Source organism: Ambystoma mexicanum, chromosome 4p, assembly GCF_040938575.1.
Source record: "Ambystoma mexicanum isolate Mex_15411 chromosome 4p, UKY_AmexF1_1, whole genome shotgun sequence".
Lineage (NCBI taxonomy): Eukaryota > Metazoa > Chordata > Amphibia > Caudata > Ambystomatidae > Ambystoma > Ambystoma mexicanum.
In genome coordinates, this window is record NC_090927.1 from 861236956 (window position 1) to 861258068 (window position 21113).

A 21113-nucleotide genomic window follows, 5' to 3' on the forward strand; every position below is an offset into this window, starting at 1 on the left:
TACAATGTTGTTCAAGGGCCTGAGCTCCTGGATGAAATGCCAAGACCCTCCTTTAGCTTTGCACACTGGATACACGGCCGTGTTACATGGTGATTCTGATGGTACCAGTATGCCGTTATTTATCAGGGCCGTTATTGTTTCATATATGCCCTCATTTGCCTCTTTTGATAGTGGGTATTGCTTCACTCTAGGGAGTATTGCACCCTTTTTAGTTTTATTCTTACTCCCCCGATACTCTTTATGCAACCCACGTCATAGGGACTAGTGGTCCACAGTGATGTTGGAACTTTTGCCATATCCTCCTCGTAAAAGGGAACTGGGGTAGATGCGGGTGCTTCAAGTGCCATTGCAATTTTCTGTGCCACTTGCTTGTATGTCACTCTTAGCCATATATCTACACTCATCATAAATACCATTTCACCCTCTTCCTTGTCTTCTGAAAAGAGCTCCTCATCTAACACCTGGGTGAGCCTGCATCCCTCAGCCAGCGCTATCACTGCCCTCCATGCTCTTCCTTCCCGGTCTTGGGCATGTACTGCGATATAATCAGCAGTCACTATAATGCTCTCGATGCTCACTGAAATCACCTTTCCTTCTGGTTCATTGGCTGGTGTTTCAGGTCTGAACAGATGGGCTGCTGGCCTCCTCCAGATCTTCCCTTCTATTCCTGGCATCCATGCGAATGCCATGTCTGTTCCGTACTGGAACAGTTCGCCATCTACTGGCTCAGCCCTAGTCACTGTCTGCCCACAGTATGCTTGCATAATTTGCCGTGCAGTGAGCATGTTTATTCCAGGGGTGGAACAAATTATGCCGTCCTCCGTGAAGGAGATTGTCATATTGAACCTGCTCATTATGTCTCTCCCAAGTATGTTTACTGGTGAGTCCCTTGAATATAAAAGCGGGACGGACATGTCATAATCCCCTATTGATAAGGGGATGTTATCAGTAAAGGGAACCAACCCCCTAGCCCCAGAGAATCCTTGGGTGTTTATGGCCTCACCTGACATCTTAAATTTACCTTCCCTTATGCAAGACCGGGTTGCCCCAGTGTCAACAAGGAATGATAACTTTTTGTCACCTATCGTTACCTCTATGCGTGGTTCCTCCACACTATTAGGTGTTACCGACAGGATGGGACACACCAAGGACGTCTGTGGGCTGTCCTTTTGTGGGTATAATGATTGACCACTTCCTGTGTAAGGGTTGTGTCCCAGGACAGTCACCCATCCCAGTTGTGTTTGCTGTAGCTGTGTACTGGTGGAGGTTACCTTATGGTCCTGAATTTGAGTGGGCTGCTGTACTTGCTGCACTTGGTGTTGTTGTGATATTGCTACCTGTTGTTGCGGTTGTGAATATGTCTGTGGCTGTTGTTGCGTTACTAACTATTGCTGCGTACTGCCCTGTTGCAGTGCCTGCTGTTGTTGGTGACCCTGCTGTTCCCTTGTAGGCCCTTGTTATCCCTGTTCTCCCCACCCAAGTGTGGAGGGTCTCATTCTACATGTGCGTGGCATGTGTCCTAACAATCCACAGATCCAACATACAGGTGGTTCTCTGGTCTGCCATGGGAAACTTCCTGAATTGTCCTGGTATACTGGTTGCCCAGTGGGGTAGAAGCTTCTGAATCCTCCCCCCTGCTGTTGTGCGTTATTGCCGTAACCCCTCTCCCTCATGATTCCTCCCAGTCCCCTGTTGTAATTATAATATCCAGCTCCTGGTGTTGAGTATCCTCCTCCCATGTTAGTCGTGTATGGCGGGGGTGGTGGCAGCTGTTGTGCTACAATCTGTGGTGATTGTATTTGGGAGGGATCTTGTGCGGCCACTACTTGCATGGGGTTTGGTGTCATTGTTGTAGGTGTAGTTATTAGTGCACCTTCCATCGTGTACTTAGTAAGTTTTTTCAGCACTAATTTAGCCTCTTCCGCTTTCCTATCCTCTTCCTTTTGTTTCATCTTTTTCTTGCCATGTCCTACAATGATGTACTATCGTCAGTTGTATTTCCGGCCAAGCCTTTGCTTCCATCCCCACTACTTTCTTCAATTGTTTCTGCACTGCCTCCGGGAGCCCTTGTATTAGTATATGATAAAATATTGCTGGTGTCTTGTCCCATTGCTCTCTAGTTTCCATACGCCACTTCTCTTGAATTTCCTGGATATAATCAACAGGATCTTCGTTCTCACGCATCTTGCGCAATGTAATTGCTCCTATGTCTGATGTGTCTGGGTACTGAACCCTCAATGCTTGCCATAATGCATGTCTGCTGTTTGCGAATGGCGCCCCGTCGTGTGATGTGTTTGTTATTGTGACCCCGGGGAAGCCCGCTCTCTTCCAGATGTCATCTGCTGCATCCCCAATATTGATATTAGTAGGCCCTTCACGTCTCCTACTGCCAGTTTCTGTCCTGCGGTGTGTTTTTCCATCTCATATGTCCGTTTCCCCGCACCTCCACTTAGTGATGGGAGCCTGCACTTTATATTTTCTTTGTCTGCATGCTTCCAAGGGACGTATTGTGGTCTAACCCCTCCTCTCTCCAAAAGTGGCATTAGGTTGTGTCCTATCTTACCCCCCGGGTTCCCCAGTGTTGAGTCTGTATACCCCTCCTCTTCTTCCGTGTCGTCTACATCGTCTATTATGTCCATATTTCCCCTGCTCGTAGCTGTTTCCCCTCCATCTCTTCCCCTTCGTTTATCATTTCCTTTATTTGATGTGGGCGTGTGTATTCGTTCTTCCTGCCTGCGTCCAGGGAGATCTCTAAGCCTGCCAGCGTAGGGTATGTGTTCGTGAGGGGCAGGTGCGGGTGTAGGTGGGCATGTTGCACGGGATGAGTGTGGGGTGGTGGAACATGTTGGATGGGATGATGAGGGTGTAGCTGCACGTGTGTGCCTTCCCGCCATTCCTTGCTCTTCTCCCTCACTTCCCCCCAGTTCTTCCTTCCTTCTGCAGGCCCATGGTGATTCCCTGTTAGTCCGGGTGATGTACAATTTATCTAAGCTTTCCCTTTCCCTATTTCTTCCTTCTCTCTCCATTCCTTCTTCTTCCTCGCTGCAAAAGTCATCCAGGAGTGACAACCCCCAATCCATCTTTTTCCCCCTAATCGTCACTGTTTTTAAATTTATTAAATCCGTTCCTCCCGTTTCCTCTTCACCAATTGCTCCCCTTTGCGCTGATGTTGTTGCTACTTCTGTGTTCCTGCGTACATATTTCCTTATTTCACTCTCCCCTCTCCTATCTTCTCGTTCCCCTTCTTTTTTCTCTACTATCTCTCCACCCATTTCCTCTCTTTTCTTTTTTAATTCCTCCATTACTTCACTACTCATCTTTTCCAATAGCCTTTCCTCCTCTCTCCTCCTTTCCCATCTCTCTCTTTCCCGTTCTAATATGCTTTCTATCATCCTCCCTTCTTCGTATTTCTTTGTCGTTTCTGATAGTATTTTCCTATTCCATATTTCCATTTCCTTTTCTTTCTCTTCTTCCTCCCTTTTCTTGTCAGACTGTGCTGCTCGAGATACCCTTTCTGCTGCTGCCTTCACCCTTTCAGCTTCCCTCTTTCGTTCTTCAGTTCGCTCCCTCATTTTTTCCAACTCATTCTTACTTTCTTTCCTTTCTCGTCTTCTCTCTCTTTCCTCCCTCTCAAGCTGTTTGATCAGGGCATTTTGCTGATTCCTTAACTCCGCTAATCGTTCCTCCAAAATCTCTTCTTCTTCTCGTAACAGCTCTTCCTCCTTTCTTTTCCCCCTTCCCCTTTCATCTCGCTCTTACTGTCATTGTCCTCGTTCATTTTCCTTACTACCTCCTTCTCTTCTCCTGTTAATGAACCTCGCAATTTTAATAACACCTGCGCAGCTACCCATTCGTCGTGTCCTATGGCTGCAATTTGTTCTTCGCTAGTCTTCCCTTCCCCTACGGGCATCTTCGTATAAGTTGACCGTACCGTACTTGTCGCCTCTCCTCCCGTGTAGCCACCTGTAGCTGTATATGGTGGTGGGCTGTATGCTGGGTTTGAATACCCCTCAGCCGCCCTTAATTGTTCTCTCACTATTTCTCGTAGTTCTGTTATAGGATATAAGCCCCCTTCCTCCTTTTTCACTACTTTTGCTAAGGGCATGTCGTCACCCTGTTCCTTTTTTATTTCTGTTTCATCTGCGTTGCTACTCTTTTCTCCTCCCTCTTGTCCTTTCCCCGTGCACTGTGTGTTTTCACTCTCTTTTTCCCCATTCTGTTCTTCCTCCTTAACCTTCTTCTCCTCCTTTGTTTCCCCCACAGTGAACATTCCGTTCGGTCCTGGTCGGGACCCCTGGAACATCCTCCATAAGTTAAACACCTCCACATGGTGTGACAACTTCTTCCCCTTGTATGTGTTATGTAGATGGGTCAATAGTGAGTGTTGGACATATGGGTCGAAACTGCCATTAGGCGGCCAGGGTGTCGTCATTTTGTTGTCCGTCCCCTGTGTCCACTCTATGCTGTATTTAATCAGTTTCTCCCTATGGGGTGACAGTGTTTTACATATATGCTGTAGTGGGGTAGTGAGGGTGTTCCCCCACCCTCCCGATCCTGTCCCGTATGACATAATAGCACTGTGTTGTTATCCTCCTTCGATATGGTAGCGGTTATCTTGCTAATAATGAACGCTATACAATTTCAGATATTTTACCTGGCCCCGTAATTTTGGGGACTTGCGATCGTCCGTTAAAAGAAAATAATAAAATATAGCATTTGCAATCATATATTCTTTTCTGTCTTTTCTTCTTTCACCTAACACCGTTACGGCCCCTCTACGGCCAAGGCGCACGTAGCCCCCTGCGGCTGCGTGCCCTGTGTGACGTGCTTATACAGCCGTCCCACTTTATTTCAGCCCTCCTCCTCTTTCCGCACTCGTCGTGGCCGGCGTTCTCCGTGCGCGGTCACGTCCCTCTTTCCACCTTGCCCCGATATAATCGTTACCGTTTACCTCCGTGTCCACTCCCTTACCACTATTCTCTTCCCCACCACTCTTCAACAATGCTTTGTGCTCGGGTATCCTATGAAAGCCCTACCGGTGACGTCACCGACCTCTTCCAAAACTACCGGTAAGTTCTTTTCATGTTTCAAAAGTTCGAAATAAGTTCACTATCTATCCCCGTTAACCCCACAGCTGTCCTCTTGTCACGCCTGGAACAAGGTAATGAACAATATAATCAGACTGTGCACGCTGCGTCGCCTCGCGTGTGATACGCCCCTCAACAGGAGGGCTTAACCAGCCAATTATCTTCCGTATTAGGCAACCAGCTAGCTACCGCCTACAGGAAAACGTCATCTATCTATCAAGTTTCTCTGCTCGATCAATAGGGATCCTCATCCACTCATTGATCAATAATTGCCAATTCGTAGGAAACCGCACACACACACACACACCCTTACAGGTGGTCGCGACCTAGGCCAATCAGTGTCTACGAGCAGCCGCATGTGATGTTTTCGTGCTCCGCCCACCCTTCTTCGTAGCGTAGCGGACTGCTCTCGCACTTGTCCAACTACCATTCACTTTACCGTCAACACTAATTTATCAAATCTTCGCTGCGCACCTTGGTAGCACCTCCCACCTCCCGTATTCTATTCCTCCCCCCTCCCTCACAATTTCACATTGCTTGTTGGGTGTGGCATACTAACCAAGTTCTCTTGATGCGGGGCCGCTCGACTGCGTGCACCCCTCCAAGCGGCTCGCCACCTCCCCTCCTCCGGAACACGTCTGGACACTCGCCAACCGCAGGCGGGATACTTCTCAACCGGCTCCCGAGGGCCAATATCCGGATTGCGCTGTCCTGTCTTCTCGCAGTTCCGCGATGGTCCTGTAGTCCTCAAAAAGGGGGCAGCGGCAGAGGGGGCCACGCCGCCGGGCCTCCTCGCAACGAGAGCACTCGGAAAAATAAAAGGCAGATCTTAAACAGATCTCAGCGGTGCCTCCAACTTGTCGGGGGGTTTCTCCCGGGGTCGGCTGGCCTTCCGCGAACCTCCAGGATGGGAGGCCCCAACTCCTCCCGCGTATCCCAAAAATGAGTATGAGACACACACAAGAAGCAAGGTGTTTCTGCTGTTTATTGAATAACGGCAGGGATGGGTCTAGGATCGTACGCGTCCGTCCAGACTCTCGAAATTCGTGGGGCTCGCAGGCCCCTTTTTGCCTCCATATGACGCGCTACTTGCGTCACCTGGGAAAGTTAGCAAAAAAAACTATCGCCACTCTGGATTGGTTCCTCGAGTGGTAGGGTTAGTATAGCATACGTATAGAGAACGCTGTTAGTGGTTAAGAGTCAGTCAGGTGGTATACTTGGGTTGTCCCTTCTATTAGATACTTGAAAATTGTTACACGAAGACCCCTAATGATTGGTTAATGTTAGTGGCGTCAGTGATGAGTGCCCCATGTTCTGATTGGTCGACTCGTGAGCCCCCCAGCCTGGGACCATCGTTGTTCCCAGCTCGCGGTGTACCTGTCATTTGCAACAATATGTAATTATGTGTTTGTACAGACAATGCGTGGATTTGCTCATATGCCTGAGAGCAGACCATTCCCATCGCTGTAGGTGTCCATTGGGTCATTTCATTGTTGCAGCCTGTGTCTCAAACGTGGGACCCAGGCGACTTCTCCCTCCTGGGTCTGGCACCCTGTCAGGTTTGGCTTGGTCACGTGAGGAGGGACCGTGGTCGAGGCAGAATTCTGCACATTTAAAGTTGTATTTTCCACTGTGTGTCTGGCTTAGCTTGCAGGTGTGACCTTGGCGTCGGCTGGTGGCATGCGATTTGCAACATCGCTACCTTGGCTGTCAGTTCTCGCTTGGCGCGTTCTGCAGGGTCAGCAATTGTACTCTTGCTCGTCCAATGTTCGTGGAGGCTCTTGCTTGCGGCCTACTTGGGCCTGGTGCATAGGTGGGGATGTTTTAATGCACAGCACTTTAAGTTGCGGTATCACATTGCTTCATAGGCGGGATCATGTCTTCGTTGTATTTTCATCACCATGCAAGGGTTAGGAGAAGCGTCTGCAAGCATGAGTGCTTTGTGCGTCTTGCGTTTCTGCATTTCGAAAAACCTATGTGAAAAATAATAAAGATGTGCGTCAGTGGGTGTGTCCGTCACCTACGTCACAGCACTGAGTATGTTCTTCGTGTGGATTGGTGTGGGGGTGTCCAGTGTGCATGGTTGCACGGGTGTTCTGACAGTTGGCTAGGTCGTCATGGCATCTCTAACGATGTGTTTATTTACTGTTGAAGGGTTTAGTCGAGTTCATCCATGCCGCAGGTGTCGGCTTGAGCAGGGCAGGCTGGTGGGCAGGCTGATGGGCACATCCGTATGTTCCTGTACCAGGGTATTTGGTCATCTGGTAGATAGGCAAATTCATCTCGTGTCTGGGTCGCGATCCTCTAGGTCAGGGGCGCGAGGTGATTGGGGGGAGTCTTTTCTCCCATTCTCCCACTTCAAGACACTTATCATCTCTCCTAGGGTTCACTAGAAGGAAGATAAATACGTTGACAGACCTTACATCCTACCAGAGCTGAATACTGGAGCAGGTGAAACTGAGACCATCGCCAGGATACCTCTGGTATTTTTTGCCCAGTTAAATACTATAAGAAAGATGTACCACAGATTTGATATATTTTTAAACTAGAGGAATTGGACTACTGCAAACTAGGTTATTTCTTTATGTAGGTTATCCAACAGTGTGTGTTAAAAATAAAATTGGTTACAGACGGACCAGAGAGACTAGCTACTATGCTGAGAAAGCATAACCTTGGAAGGTTAGTTATTTGGAATCATTGAATATACATATTATTGTTAATTTCAGAATCACAGAAGAAGGTGGATAAGACAATTTATTACGAGTCTAAGTTGATAAATCCCTGATCATGGATGATGTATCCAAAACGCGTCTGCTAATTATTGAATGACTGAACTCAAACTAAATTTGTACATGGCTTTTCCACTAAAACAAATGCAATTATGTTGGTTGTATCACAAAAGGAATGCTGAGCAACACGTACAGGAGACATAATAGCATTGTATTGTGAGATTTTGCTCTTTTGAGAGACTTGTTTGTTACTTTAAAGGTGAAACCGAATCATTTTTGTTGAACGTTTCTACGTTGAAATTTTGTTTAAACCCGAGTAAATCGTGTTTTAAATGCATGGAGAATTGTGTGATTGTCACTTTTATTAGTACAATTGATAATTTCTCCTTTGTAATGTGAACATATTAAGCAATCTTTATGTATTTTTGTGTAACTCAAGAAGAAAAGGGGGTCATAAGACCCCATTAGAGTGCATAGGGTTTGCCTGTTGGTGACAACAGGTTATGTGGGTTTTTGTTCAAAGTTGGTCTCATAGGGCCAGGAGACAATACCCTTTTGCAGCCGAAGTCATAGAATTCCACATTAAAGAGACACACAGATCATTACTACAAACAACATACTAGAATGCCCCGATACGTATCATTATGTTACCCTTCTCAATTATAATTTCACCCACAATGTTGGTTTAAAATATACACTGGGTGGTTTAGCGGTTTGTTATCAGAACCCCCTCACTGAAAGGTCTGTGTTGGGGAAGTGGGACAGCAAACATTGGGATGATTTGAGAATTTTAGATTTAAAACACCACTCCACTGAACGGCCTGTGTTGGGGAAGCTGGACGGAAAAAAAATGGAATGATTTGAGAATTTTGGATTTAAGCCCCGCGTTTACTTAAAGGCCTGAGTTAGGAGAAGTTGGACAGTAAAAATTGGGATGATTTAAGAATTTCTGATTTTCAGACCCTCCACTACTTAAAGGCCTGTGTTGGGGAAGAGGGACAGAGACAAATGGGATTATTTAAGAATTTTTGATTTTCAGATCCCCCACTACTCAAAGGTCTGTGTTGGGGAAGATGGACAGAACAAATTGGGATGATTTGCAAATTTGGGATTTCAGACCCCCTCCACTTAAAGGCCTGTGTTAGGGGAAGATCGACAGTAACATTTTGGATTTTCAGACCCCCTCCACTTAAAGACTGTAGTTCAGGGCTGTTTCTTTCACTCATTAATAAAATACACTATTTATTATCTGCTCTTTGTTTTTCTGCTGAAAAGTGGATCTGAATTGTCACAGTGCATCACCCTTTGATGGGTGGCAGTTTCTGTAAAAATGCTGCATTTATTTCTCAGCCAGCAATGTTATGTGTTCTTCCAATCTTCACATGGATTACATTTTACGTTTAGCTTTCTCCAGATTTCCAATTCAGAAAGACACCCACATACTCTGCCTACAAGAACTTTTCATGGAAACAAAGTGGGCTTTTCTTTTCAAATGTTTGCTGGTATTTTGCAGGTGAGGGATAGTATACATTACTTTTTGTCAACACAATCTGTCTTTTCCCTGACATTTTTATGTTAGCTGGGGAACATTTTTCTCATGTCTTGCTTTAAACTGCAAATACACAAGCAAAGTAGTTTTGTTGTCAATGTTTGAAAGTTCTGTTTTTCATGTGAAAGGGACCTTTGAATTTCATCCGCCACTTGTGAATTACAATGCTTCTTTCTTTTGCAATGACAGGTAGGCCTTTTTGTCACATGGCCCTTCCTTGTGCTACTTGCAGAAACCCCACAGTCAGCCTTAACAGGCCTGTTTTTAGTGTGAAGCTTTTGTTATAAATGCTAGCAGTCCATTTATTCCAGTGGGCCCTTCAGTTCTGTTGGTTTGGGTCCTTTGATTATACCATACAGGTGGATCTGAGAGAGGGTTTATGGTTGAGTGAATGGTGGGTGAATTAGTTGGAATATGACTGTGTTAAGGTCTGGGTGGGTGGGTACCTGTGTGGAGAATGCAGTGTGAGGGGAAGTGAGGGAAGGTGTTTGAGTGAGTGACTGGTGGGTGAATGGGTATGAATGTGTTTGTCTGTGTCTGGGATTGTGAATGTTCTGGGTGGTTGGGTACCTGAGGGGAGAATGCAGTGTGACTGAATGTGAGAGAAGATGCATGGGTGAGTGACTGGTGGGGTAAAGTGGATGAATGTGATTGTGTGTGTTGGGGATCACTAGAGCAATTATGACACAATCTTTATTGACATGACATGTTTTACTGGTTTTTGTGGGCAAAACTAACTTCATGTGTGTTATTCGGTGGCTAGATTAGCATTTGCATGCAGCCAATCTAGCCATTGCTTAGTGTGGAATAACAATTATTACTGGTCAGCTTTGATAAAGCAAGCATAAGTGGTATTACATTGCTTGATTGGTATTTTGGTGTAGTGGCCTAGCTATTTCTTTCTGTAGCCTGACTTTTTATTAACTGCGCATCGTTGATGAAGCAAGCGTGATAAGTGTTCTTAGCAGTCTAGACTGGCCTATATTGGAACCAGTTTGGACATGTTTTCTTAATCTAGCATGTCACTTTTAATGGCTGATCCAACCGATGTATGTTCTTACATAGGAGAACTGTCAAATATTGGCAGAGCCAGCTTTGATGTGTTATTTATAGTATAATTGCAGGTATTAGGCGTAAAGCGAACATGAGTATGTTATTATATGGGAATACTGGCATATGTTGTTGTAGCCAGCATGGAAATGTATGGACATGGCCAGCATGAAAACGTTTTCATACTGGATATATTGCGGGGAAAGAGATGAAAATGCATTGGGAAATGCTCCTGTGCAGTTTTGGTGACTTGAATCCATTGTATTTTGTCATGACTTAACCAAAAAACCAATTGCAAACTGTCTGGTCTTTTACCCAATTTGTCACAGAAAGTTTGCCGTATAATGTTCAATTTTAACCTATTATTCAAAATATCTTTTCGATGGGGGAGAAATCCTTGCTCCCTCGAACCTGTTTTTGTTGGTTTGAGCTCCCTCGCTAAGCTTGGACGCTCTCTCATACCTGTGGCAAATATTTTCACCCTCATTTAAAACAACTTGGGGGCCAGGCACTGCCTCGCTCTTTTTACACTAGGTGATACACTGAAGCTCTGATTGAAAAATATACTTACATGTTTCACCTGGAGCAGTCCATGCCACTGCGGCAGCATGATAATAATGGACATTGCGCACATGTGGTGGTCCTGGATCAGTCTGTGCCCCGTGCTTTAAGGTTTAAGGAGCTCGGGGGGGGGGGCACACAGAATGGCTCGTAGGAGGGCCCTCATATTTTGTGCTACGCCACTGTAGGGAATGTTGCTGAAACTAACTGGTCTATGGATTTTGTTTTTGGAAAGTACTGCTTGGAAATGAATTTAAATTACATGCCAAAAGAAAATCTCCCATAAATGTTTTTTGTAATCTGCCACGACTATCCTGGCTTCCAAAGTAATTGGGAGTGTTATCACTTTTTTTCTGTACTAGTTTGGAAGAACAGAAATACAGTCAGAGTTGGTGGAATTTATAGAGTTACAAAGCCGTTGAAAATAACATTAAAAAACCTTTAGTTAAAGTGTTGTTAAAGTTCTAGTTTAAAGAAACAAACCCCAAACATTTGGGTAGTTGTGAAAATCTACGCAACCTTGGCTCCGCGCCCATTGTTGTGCAGCTCATTAACACACTGACATCATTACTTATAACATCACAGGTGATATGACTCAGATCACCTATGGAACCATCTTTTAATGAATGCTGCATTGAATTGTATTTTAAAAAAACGCATCTCTTATCTTCACTATCAGTGATATCCTGAAGGATGCCATATTTGATGTCATATGTGATGTATTCAGTGATGTCAACTTTAATGTCATTAGTGTGGCATGAAGGATGTTACAAGTGATGTCATATTTAATGATATCAGTGCGCTTATAAGCTGTGCAAAGTTTTAACAACCACTAATTTCCTGGGGTTATATTGCATTAGTGCCCTCAGCGGGTGTGGCAGCCAATCAGGTTGCTCCAAAACCAGGCTGAATCTACTGATGCAAGCATGAGGTTGGAGCTATTCGAGTGGTCGCAGTGCATTTTCCCTCCTCCCTTGCCTCCCGCCCGCAAATCTGGTATAAACACATCCTCTGGGTTCTCATCAGTGGTTAGTGGTCATGCATAGTAGGGCTTGTGACGTTGCCCCTTTAAGGGACGCACACACAGCGGCGTGACGTTGCACGCCGCCGGAAGCATTATAAATAAAGGGGGCGTTCCCGGCCAAGACAGTGCGACCGGGAAGCCCGAGCAGACAAGACGTGTACGTGTGGGTCTGTGTGTGTTTGGGGGCTTACGGGCATCGCAAATGGGGGTCCCTGAAGACTCCCAACAGTGGCGATGAGGTCGGTGCAATGCCTGGGCCCGGCGGTGAAAGTCGTTTCAATTTTTCTTCCTGAAAAGGAGATCGTTGAGGAACTTCGTTTCACGCCGTAGGCCGTGCAGTAACCACGCAGCAGGCAGCATTTTGTATTTCGGCCCGTGGACACTCAGAGAGCTCTAGTTCGGTCTGTGAGAGGCATCCAGGCCCAATTTTTGGAAAAACTGTTTGCAGGCAGTTGTACCTGCACATCTATGCCCAGATATTGGATTTTTTTTATTTCTGGGCCTCCTACGTCGAGGGAAGGCGAGGTGTAGGGGTGAAATGACTAGGCCTGCTTAGCCCAATACCTCCCTGGCTCAATTTTTGGAACATCCGTGCCTGCTCACAGCGTTGCTGTGGCTGAGGACTTCCATCTTCATCATCCTCTTCATCATCATACCTGTGGGTGTGACGTTCCACCATTCATCATCTTCATCATCATCACCACCAGGTTTGGACTTGTATTGCCTGTGTGTGCCAGGACTGGTGGCAAGTGGTTCCCAGGAGGGGACTGAACTGTGGTGGTGGGAGTGAGTTGCGGCCCCCAAAAGACACGCTGGGGGTGCCTGTGCGCTCTATCCCATGAATGTGCCCGGTGATCAGGACGGTGGGCAGCCTGCAGACCTACAGCAACCTCAAGTGCAGCCACAACTTCAGGTGCCGCCTCAAGGCCCGCAGTTGCCTCACGCTCTACCAGGGGTGCAACCAGCTGTGCAACAGCCCCCTCCAGCCATGGCGTAAATGCAGGCCCCGGCAACCCTGCAGCCCATCCCCGAATTTGATGTCTTGGGCCCACCATCCAGTCTGGGGCCCAGATGGAAAAGGTGGGTGGACCGTCTTGATAATTTAGAGCAACAATGGAAACAGACGATGACAGCAAACTTGCCACCATGCTGTATGCGGCTGGACCGGCGGTGCAGGACATTTTTGAATCTCTCCACACAGCTGACGGCACCTATGTGGCTGCAAAGACTGCTCTTCAGGCTCATTTTCTGCCCCTCGCCAATGCTGACTACGAGAGGTTTGTGATGTTGTCGGCTCGGCAGACGGAGGATGAGATGTTAGACACCTTCTATGGATGCCTCAAACGCCTATCCATCGCATGTACATGGGGCGATGCGGATGACATGATTCGAAGTATGCTCATTCAGGCATGCTCATCTGGCAAGTTGCGATGGCAGGTGTTGAGAGAGCCAGGAATCACGCTTGCCCGCATTCTCGAGGTAGGACGCTGCCATGAGGTGTCCGAAGCATGGGCGTCCCGGATGGAGGCTGGCTCGCGCCCGGTGAAGACTAAGGAGGTATGTCCTATGTGGCGGGGTGGCAGAGGTGTCAGAAGACCTGGATCTGGCCTCCATGACAGGGGCGGGGGAGTCGGTGGGTCGTGCCAGACTTGTGGGTATGACTTACCTCAACCTGCTGAATGTCCGGCAGCTGGAAGAACTTGTGGACGGTGTGGCCTCACAGATCACTACTCCCGGGTGTGTAAAGCAGCCCTGCCTGTGATGGTGCCCAGAGGCCCGGTTCGGTTCGGGTTCCTTCGTCATAGCCACCCCCCCGAATGTGGCCCAGGTTGACCAGGGTAAAGAGGGTGCCCCAGCGGAAGAGGAGGAAGAGGAGGAGGAGGAAGAGAACATCTTCTTTGTGTCGAGTGTGGGGGTCCTCAAATCAAAGAACATATGCCAGCCGAGGTGTGTGGTGGAGGTTAACAAGTCACCGGTCCCAGTACTCGTAGACACAGGTGCCTCGGTCAATGTGATGGCCTGTGTACATTATGATGCTATACACACCCCTCCAGGTTGGTCAGCTCGAAGGCTCGCATCTTTGCTTTTGGGGGCTCGGAACCTATTCTGCTTGACGGTGCCTTTGTAGCGAAAGTGGAACATGATGGTTCGCAAATCACTGCCCGCTTCTACGTCACGCCAGTGAGTATGAACACTCTCCTGAGTTGCGCCACAGCTGAGGCCCTCGGCATTGTCAGCTTTGCTTATTCAGTATACCTCGAAGACATCAACGATCTCTTGGACAAGTATTCCACCCTGTTCCGTGAAATTGGAAAAATGACTGGTGACCCGGTGAGGCTTTACATCGACGAGTCGGTGCAGCCCATAGCATCGGAGGGTACCTTTTCATCTTCGGCAGCAGGTGGACAAAGAGTTGGACAATCTCGTGAACTTAGACATCATCGAGAAGGTGGAGGGTCCAACTCTGTGGGTGTCCCCAATTGTTGTGGCAAGAAAGCCTAAACAGCCTGACTCCGTCCGCATATTTGTCGACATGAGGCTACACAACAAGGCCATCAAGCGGGAGAGACATCTTACCCCGACCATCAACGACATCATTGCGGAGGTGCAGGGTGCTAGCTGTTTCTCCAAATTGGACCTCCGGGCCGGCTACCATCAGGTCGTCCTACACCCGGAGTCGAGATATATAACCATGTTCACCACCCACCGTGGACTCGACCGCTATAAAAGACTCAGTTTTGGCGTGTCATCAGCGGCAGAGGTGTTTCAGAACATCATCCGAGGCACCCTCGCTGACCTGGAGGGCATCTGAAACATTAGTGATGGCATCCTAGTGTTTGGTAGAACTGAGCTGGATCACCTGCGCAGGCTGGCAAGGACTTTTGAAAGGCTACAATCGCTCGGCCTCACGCTCCACAGGGAGAAATGTGAATTCCTGCGCCCATCCACTGAATTCTTCGGCTTCGTCTTCAAGGAGGGAGGGGTGTCCCCAGATCCAAGAAAGGTTCAGGACATTAAGAAGGCCCAACCGCCTGAGTCGGTGTCTGATGTGAGGAGTTTCCTTGGCATGGTAACATATTGTGGACGTTTCATTCAGAACCTGGCCTCAAGATCTGAACCCCTGAGGGCCCTGACAAAGAAGGATACCACCTGGCAGTGGGGCCCCCTCGAGCAGGTGGCCTTTGATGACATCAAAGTGCACTCATGGCGTTCTTCAACCCCTCCCTGCCCTCAGGAATCATCATGGATGCCAGCCCGTTTGGCTTGGGGGCTGTGCTGACACAGGTCGATTGGGATGGTGGTGTCTGCCTGGTGGCGTACGCCAGCAACGCACTGTCTGACACCAAACAGTGGTACTCACAAATTAAACGTGAGGTCTTGGCCGTGCTCTGGGGCTGGCGGCATTTCAGTCTCTATGTTCTAGGCCGCCCCATGACTGTTGTAACGGACCACAAGCCCCTACTTCCCATTCTGGCAGGGTCCTCATCCAAACCACCTGCGAGGATAGAGCGATAGATGCTCGCCCTCCTGGAATACGGGGTTACTCTCGAATATCGGCCAGGGGTGATCAATGCAGCAGACTATTCGTCCAGGCATCCAGGCGTGACCGGGGGAGAGGAACAGGACACATGTGCCGAGGAGGTGGACAATCATGTTCGCATGGTGGTGGAGGCGGCTACCCCCAAGGCCATGCCACTCGAAGATCTGGAGGCAGCGGCCGCCGGTGACGAGTGCTTCCAAATTCTGAAACACGCCATGCAACAGGGCTCAAGGAAGACGGTGCTGGAGTCCCTGGCCAGACACACACAAGATGCTAAGACAGGGCTGGAGCAACCGTGGAGGGTGCGAGGGGAGTTGTCATTCTCCGCCTCCAGTCTTCTGCTGAGAGGCGACCGCATAGTCATGCCCAAATCCAAGATCAAGTAAGTGATCACTCTGGCCCACCACGGACACCAAGGCGCCACGAAGACCAAGGCCCGGCTGCGCCACAATGTGTGGTTCCCGAAGTTGAAGCAGAAGGTTGACAAATTTGTTGCTGCCTGTGTCTGGTGTCAGGCGGCGTCCCCTCTGCAGAGAGAGCAGTGATTGAGGCCATGCCCCGGGGCACGAGGCCCTGGGAAGTGGTACATGCGGACTCCACGCTGGGCACCCACTTCCTGGTCATCGTGGATGAGTACTCTCGATATCCAGAGGTAGAGTTTGTGGACTCGGTGGCCTTTGAGCATGTGGTGGTGGCCGTAGAGAAGGTGTTTGCTGCCCACGGATTCCCCCATACCCTGTGCTCCGACAACGGGGCGCTGTTCCGAAGCGAGCGGTTCGCGGAGCTGATGGAGGAGTGCGGGGTACAACACAGGAAAATCACCCTTCTCTGGCCACGGGTGAATGGAAAGGCCGAGAGACTGATGAGGACACTAAACAAGACCTTCAGGATAGCCCAGCGCCAGAGACAATGCCTGCATCGGGCTCTTTACCAATTCTTGCATGTGTATCGTACTACCCCCCATGCGTCCACAGGAGTGGCACTGGCTGAGGCCCTATTCAAACGGTGCCCCCGAGGGCTGCTGCCGGAGGTGGGGGAGAAAGAGCCCAGGGTCATTGATGACCGGCAGGTGGAGGTTGATCGCCGACTGCAGATTGAACAGGAGAATGCCAGGAGAGGACTCCGCCCACAGAGACTGGAGCTGAGAGATGAGGTGTGTAAAGACTGGTAGGGGGTGTCTGTACTTCTGCTCTCTATATGGTAGAGGAGAGGCACAGAAGACCCCAGCCAAGATTCTCTATAAGGTAGCAATGGACGAGCAATCAAGGTCTAGCTTCTCAGGAGGTGATGCGGGCTGGTTCTTAAGTACAGTATAGTCCCCGAACCCCCACAAAGGAATGTCCACATACCTGTATTACTGAAAACACAGTCTTTATATAATTAATATTCAAAGGTATGTACACGATCACAATAACGCACTTTGTACTTGGAAGTCAATAATGATAAATATACACACGTCTAGAGTGGTACCACTAATGTTATCAAATCTCATTAAAGTGCATCAACTGTACGGTTAAAATGTCACACAGATCAATAACGAGTAAACCAGCAATAGAGATAGGCAGGAACGTAAGATGGTTGAAACAATAGGAAGAATGCTGGCCCCGTTACCTAGACACAGTTCTGTGTGGAGATCCCCCCACCTGGGCAACCTGTAAATAAAGATATATAGCACAAGCCCAGTCCATATAATGTTCGATAGTCTTACTTCTTCCTATTAAGGTTTTACCCCCCCAATGTACCTGGTGGAGTAGGGTTCTCCGACGATGCACCGACCGATCCTTCTTGAGTGCCTCCCTTTCAGGCGGGAGCCATGGATCGTCGAGAGGTGTCGGGGAACTTGGCGCTCGGTGTTGGGGAATCGACAGCCCTTCTTGAGTGCCCTCCCTTTAAGGCGGGAGTCACGGGTCGTCGAACGTCCGACGGTGAACAGGGTGAACTACGGCAGGGAAGTGACAGCTTCGTTCCTAGCAGTGCTCATCGATGACAGAGCGTCGGCGTCCTGCAAGGAAGAGGCATGCAGGGTACCTCGGTGACGATAGTTCTGGACCGCAAAGAGATGATGAAGAACTGTGGCCCAGCAAGGGCGTCGAGTCGTTGCCGTCTCTGCGGTCTGTAGGTGGCGAGAAACCCACCGGTGGATGCTCCTCGGCACGTCGACGGTCGGGCCTTCTCCAGCGGGAGACAAGCGGATGCCGATGCAGATGAGAGCGTCCGATGATCAATTGAAGTTCTTAGGCAAACGGGAGCACGGCGGCTCCGGTCGGCGACGGCGGTCGTCGACAGTGGCGGACAACAGTCCGGGTGCTTCTCCTTGGAGTTCCGCAGCAGTCCCCGTATCGGGTCGGCAGCCTGTCAAAGGTCTGTCTACCAGGGAGTGTTGGCAAAGATCAGCTGTGCACGATGGTCCCTCGTAGCTCGGGAAGAGGGCGCCTTACCAGGTCCTCTCTGGGTCAGTCCTTGGAGGCACAGCAGCTTTTGGATTGTGAAGGTGAGCAACAGGAATTCTTCTCGTCCAGCAGGGCTTCAAGGTCAAGCGTCAGTTAATCCAGTTACTCGTCATAGTGGACTTCAGCTTCTGAACACGATTCCTAGCAGTGAGAGGTCCCCAGATATACTGTTGATCTCCCATTCATTCCGCTGGGTCACACTCAAGCATCCAATCACGACTACGGGCATTCATGAAGGCAGGCAGCCAATCAGGCACACGAGGTATTCAGGCCATTCACTTCTCTCCAGACACTCACAACAAGTTTTGTGTATTGGGACAAGTACCGAGCCATCCAACACTCCAAGCTGCATTCATACTGGTTTCGGGCAGGGTTGTCTCAGTCATTGTGTCAACCACCAGATACTAGACACCCACAACACAGAATGCATATTCGTCACACACTCTATTCACCCAGGTCCCACCCACAGGAGGTACCCACAACATACATCAACGGGAAGGCTCCAGCTAGTCTGACTGGGCCTTCACAACAACACCATATATGGCACTTCCACCCAACAGCCAGTCAGGGCGAAGGGACAGAGTCAGGGCTTCCCAGGACTTTGGGAAAACAAGGTAATAGGTAATAGAAAGCAAGAGGCCACGGGGGCCATCTTGTTTTCCATCAGGAATCAACTGATCCCAATGGCAGGGCCGGGGTATCTCAAAATGGAGGATACTCCGCGCACCTGTCAAATTCAGCATGGAGCTGCCACCAGCCCATACCCTGCTCTGTGGGCCACCCACAGGTGCCCAAAAACATACACTAGGAGCACAGGGTTGTACCCCCACCCGTGGGTGCCATAAGGGTATCCCACAGGTCTGTTCACCAAACCAAAATAAAGAGAGCTGCACCGCCAGGAGTCCCACATGAACTCCTGCGCGGAAAACACGACAGAACACACAATGAAAAGCAGTAAAGGACAAGGATACAGAGGCCCTGTCCCTCCGATGCATTTCCAGCATCACAAGGTGCTCATCAGGAACAGACACCCCCATGGAAAGCTATCTCTCCCCTACGAACCCGAGCCACTTGATGTGGTGGCTGTCAAGGGGTCCATGGTGAGGGCCTCAGACGGGCGGTCGGCTGTCACCCGGAATGTAAGCTTCTTCCAGAAGCTAGGGGACCCCAGAACTGAGCCTCCCCTCGAACCGGACCGGATGGAAGTGCCTGACAATGAGAGAGGCCAACCCTCCATGCCTGCGTCCCACGCCCGGGGAGGGCCACCGGATGGACTACCCGTGCCGGAGGTAAGCTGGAGGTACCCCCAGAGGCCTGGGCGAGGGAAACCTGGTTACCTCAGTGATTATGTGTTGGGACAAGTTTCATGAGTGGCCCGTAGGCCGATAATGTTATTTAAGGGGATCCAGGGTGGCTGTGAATAAAGGGGTGTGTGGGGGATTTGACGTTTCTGTTGAAATGCTATTTAGTGGTTATGTAGACTAGTAAAGTATTGTTGTTTTTCCTCATGGAAAGGGAGGAGTGTGGCGTTGCCCCGTTAAGGGAAGCGCACGCGGCGGCGTGACGTTGCATGCCACCGCGTGCATTTTGAATAACGGTTGCGTTCCAGCCCGCGACATTGCGACCGGGAAGCCCGAGCAGACAAGACGTGTACGTGTGGGTCTGTGTGTGTTTGGAGGCTTACGGGCATCACAAATGGGGGTCCCTGAAGACTCCCAACAGGGCTCATATGTGCAACAAGGATGTTGGGCCAGTCCCTGACCGCCCACAACTGCGTCCCATTTTGCTGATCTGTTTTCGCAGCTCGTCCGGTAGATCTGCTGTAATACTGCCTTAGTGTTTTTTTAAGGGAAACATAGAAAGCGAGAACATGAGAGCCGAAATAGTACATAGAGTCGAGGACAGTAATAGCAAGCATAATACTGCAGAAAGCAGTGTCTTTGAACAGCTAGAAATATGGTACATTGTCACCTTGGAGAGGAGTTAAGGAAGAGCCAAGCAACATGCGAACCTCGTTTAATCCGGTTCGCATTCTTTGGGGTCCAAGGAGAAGATGTAATATTCATGCTGGGTTGCGCGCTGGATCACAAGGGAGCAGCGGGCGAAGCAGAGAACAGCACAGCAGGTGCTTGTTAATCATTTTTCCAACAGGAAGAATCTGGCGGGAGGCTGGGAATCGGCGAGAGCTGTCTGGCAACAACAGGCCTAGTGTCAAATAAAGAAAAGCCCCAAGCAGTGTGCCTTTTGCGAACGTGCCGAAATGTCGTCTCAGAATCCTGCTGCTACCTTTTTAAAGATGCTCCGAACGCGCGATGGCGCATATTGTGATACCTGTAGCCCACACAGTTCAGGAAGTCGTTCAGACGAATCTCGAGACCATGCCTGCAAGGCACGAGCTGCAAGAATAACAGGTGCAACACAGACGGGTAAATGAGCTGGAATGTAGATCAAATTGTAAATCAGCTGAATAGCATCAATTGCCACACAACAGGCAACGCGATCCTAATTATTCAATACATGCACACTGCATAATTACACAGCGTGCACAGACATGGGAGGCTCCCCCAGAAGGCGCGCGCTTTAATAAAGCACAGAAATAGTGTTGATTCACAGCGGCCGAACGTGACTTTGTTACACATAGTTTGAGAATATATTCTGAGGCCAATTAAATGAATGGCAACATAGCATTTACTTACTTGAAATACATGGTGGTGTTAAAACGCACGAAATGCTGCCTGCATCCTTGACCTAAACGAACGCCTCGATTTAAGAGCTCCAGATGTCTGCTCCAGTAATCCACTTGGCAGAACTTCTTCTCTGCCAGGCGGTTTACCTGCACTGCAGTGGCCTGCAGTGGTCACCAGACATTGCCTCGAGAGGTGAACCGCAAACGCTCCTCTGGCCTTCTTTGCAGGCATCATGCAAGCGCAGACAATCTCTTTGGCATTGGGGCTGCTGGCATGGGGTGTGTGACCACCACCCCAGAGCTTGCAGAGGCAGTAACACTGCTACCACAGTTAGGCAGAATCATATGCAGTACCCTTAGGGAACACTACATGCAATTAAGACTACAAGTGGTAGTACAATATCACCTTTGGTGCACGCCTGTAGTACTACACAGT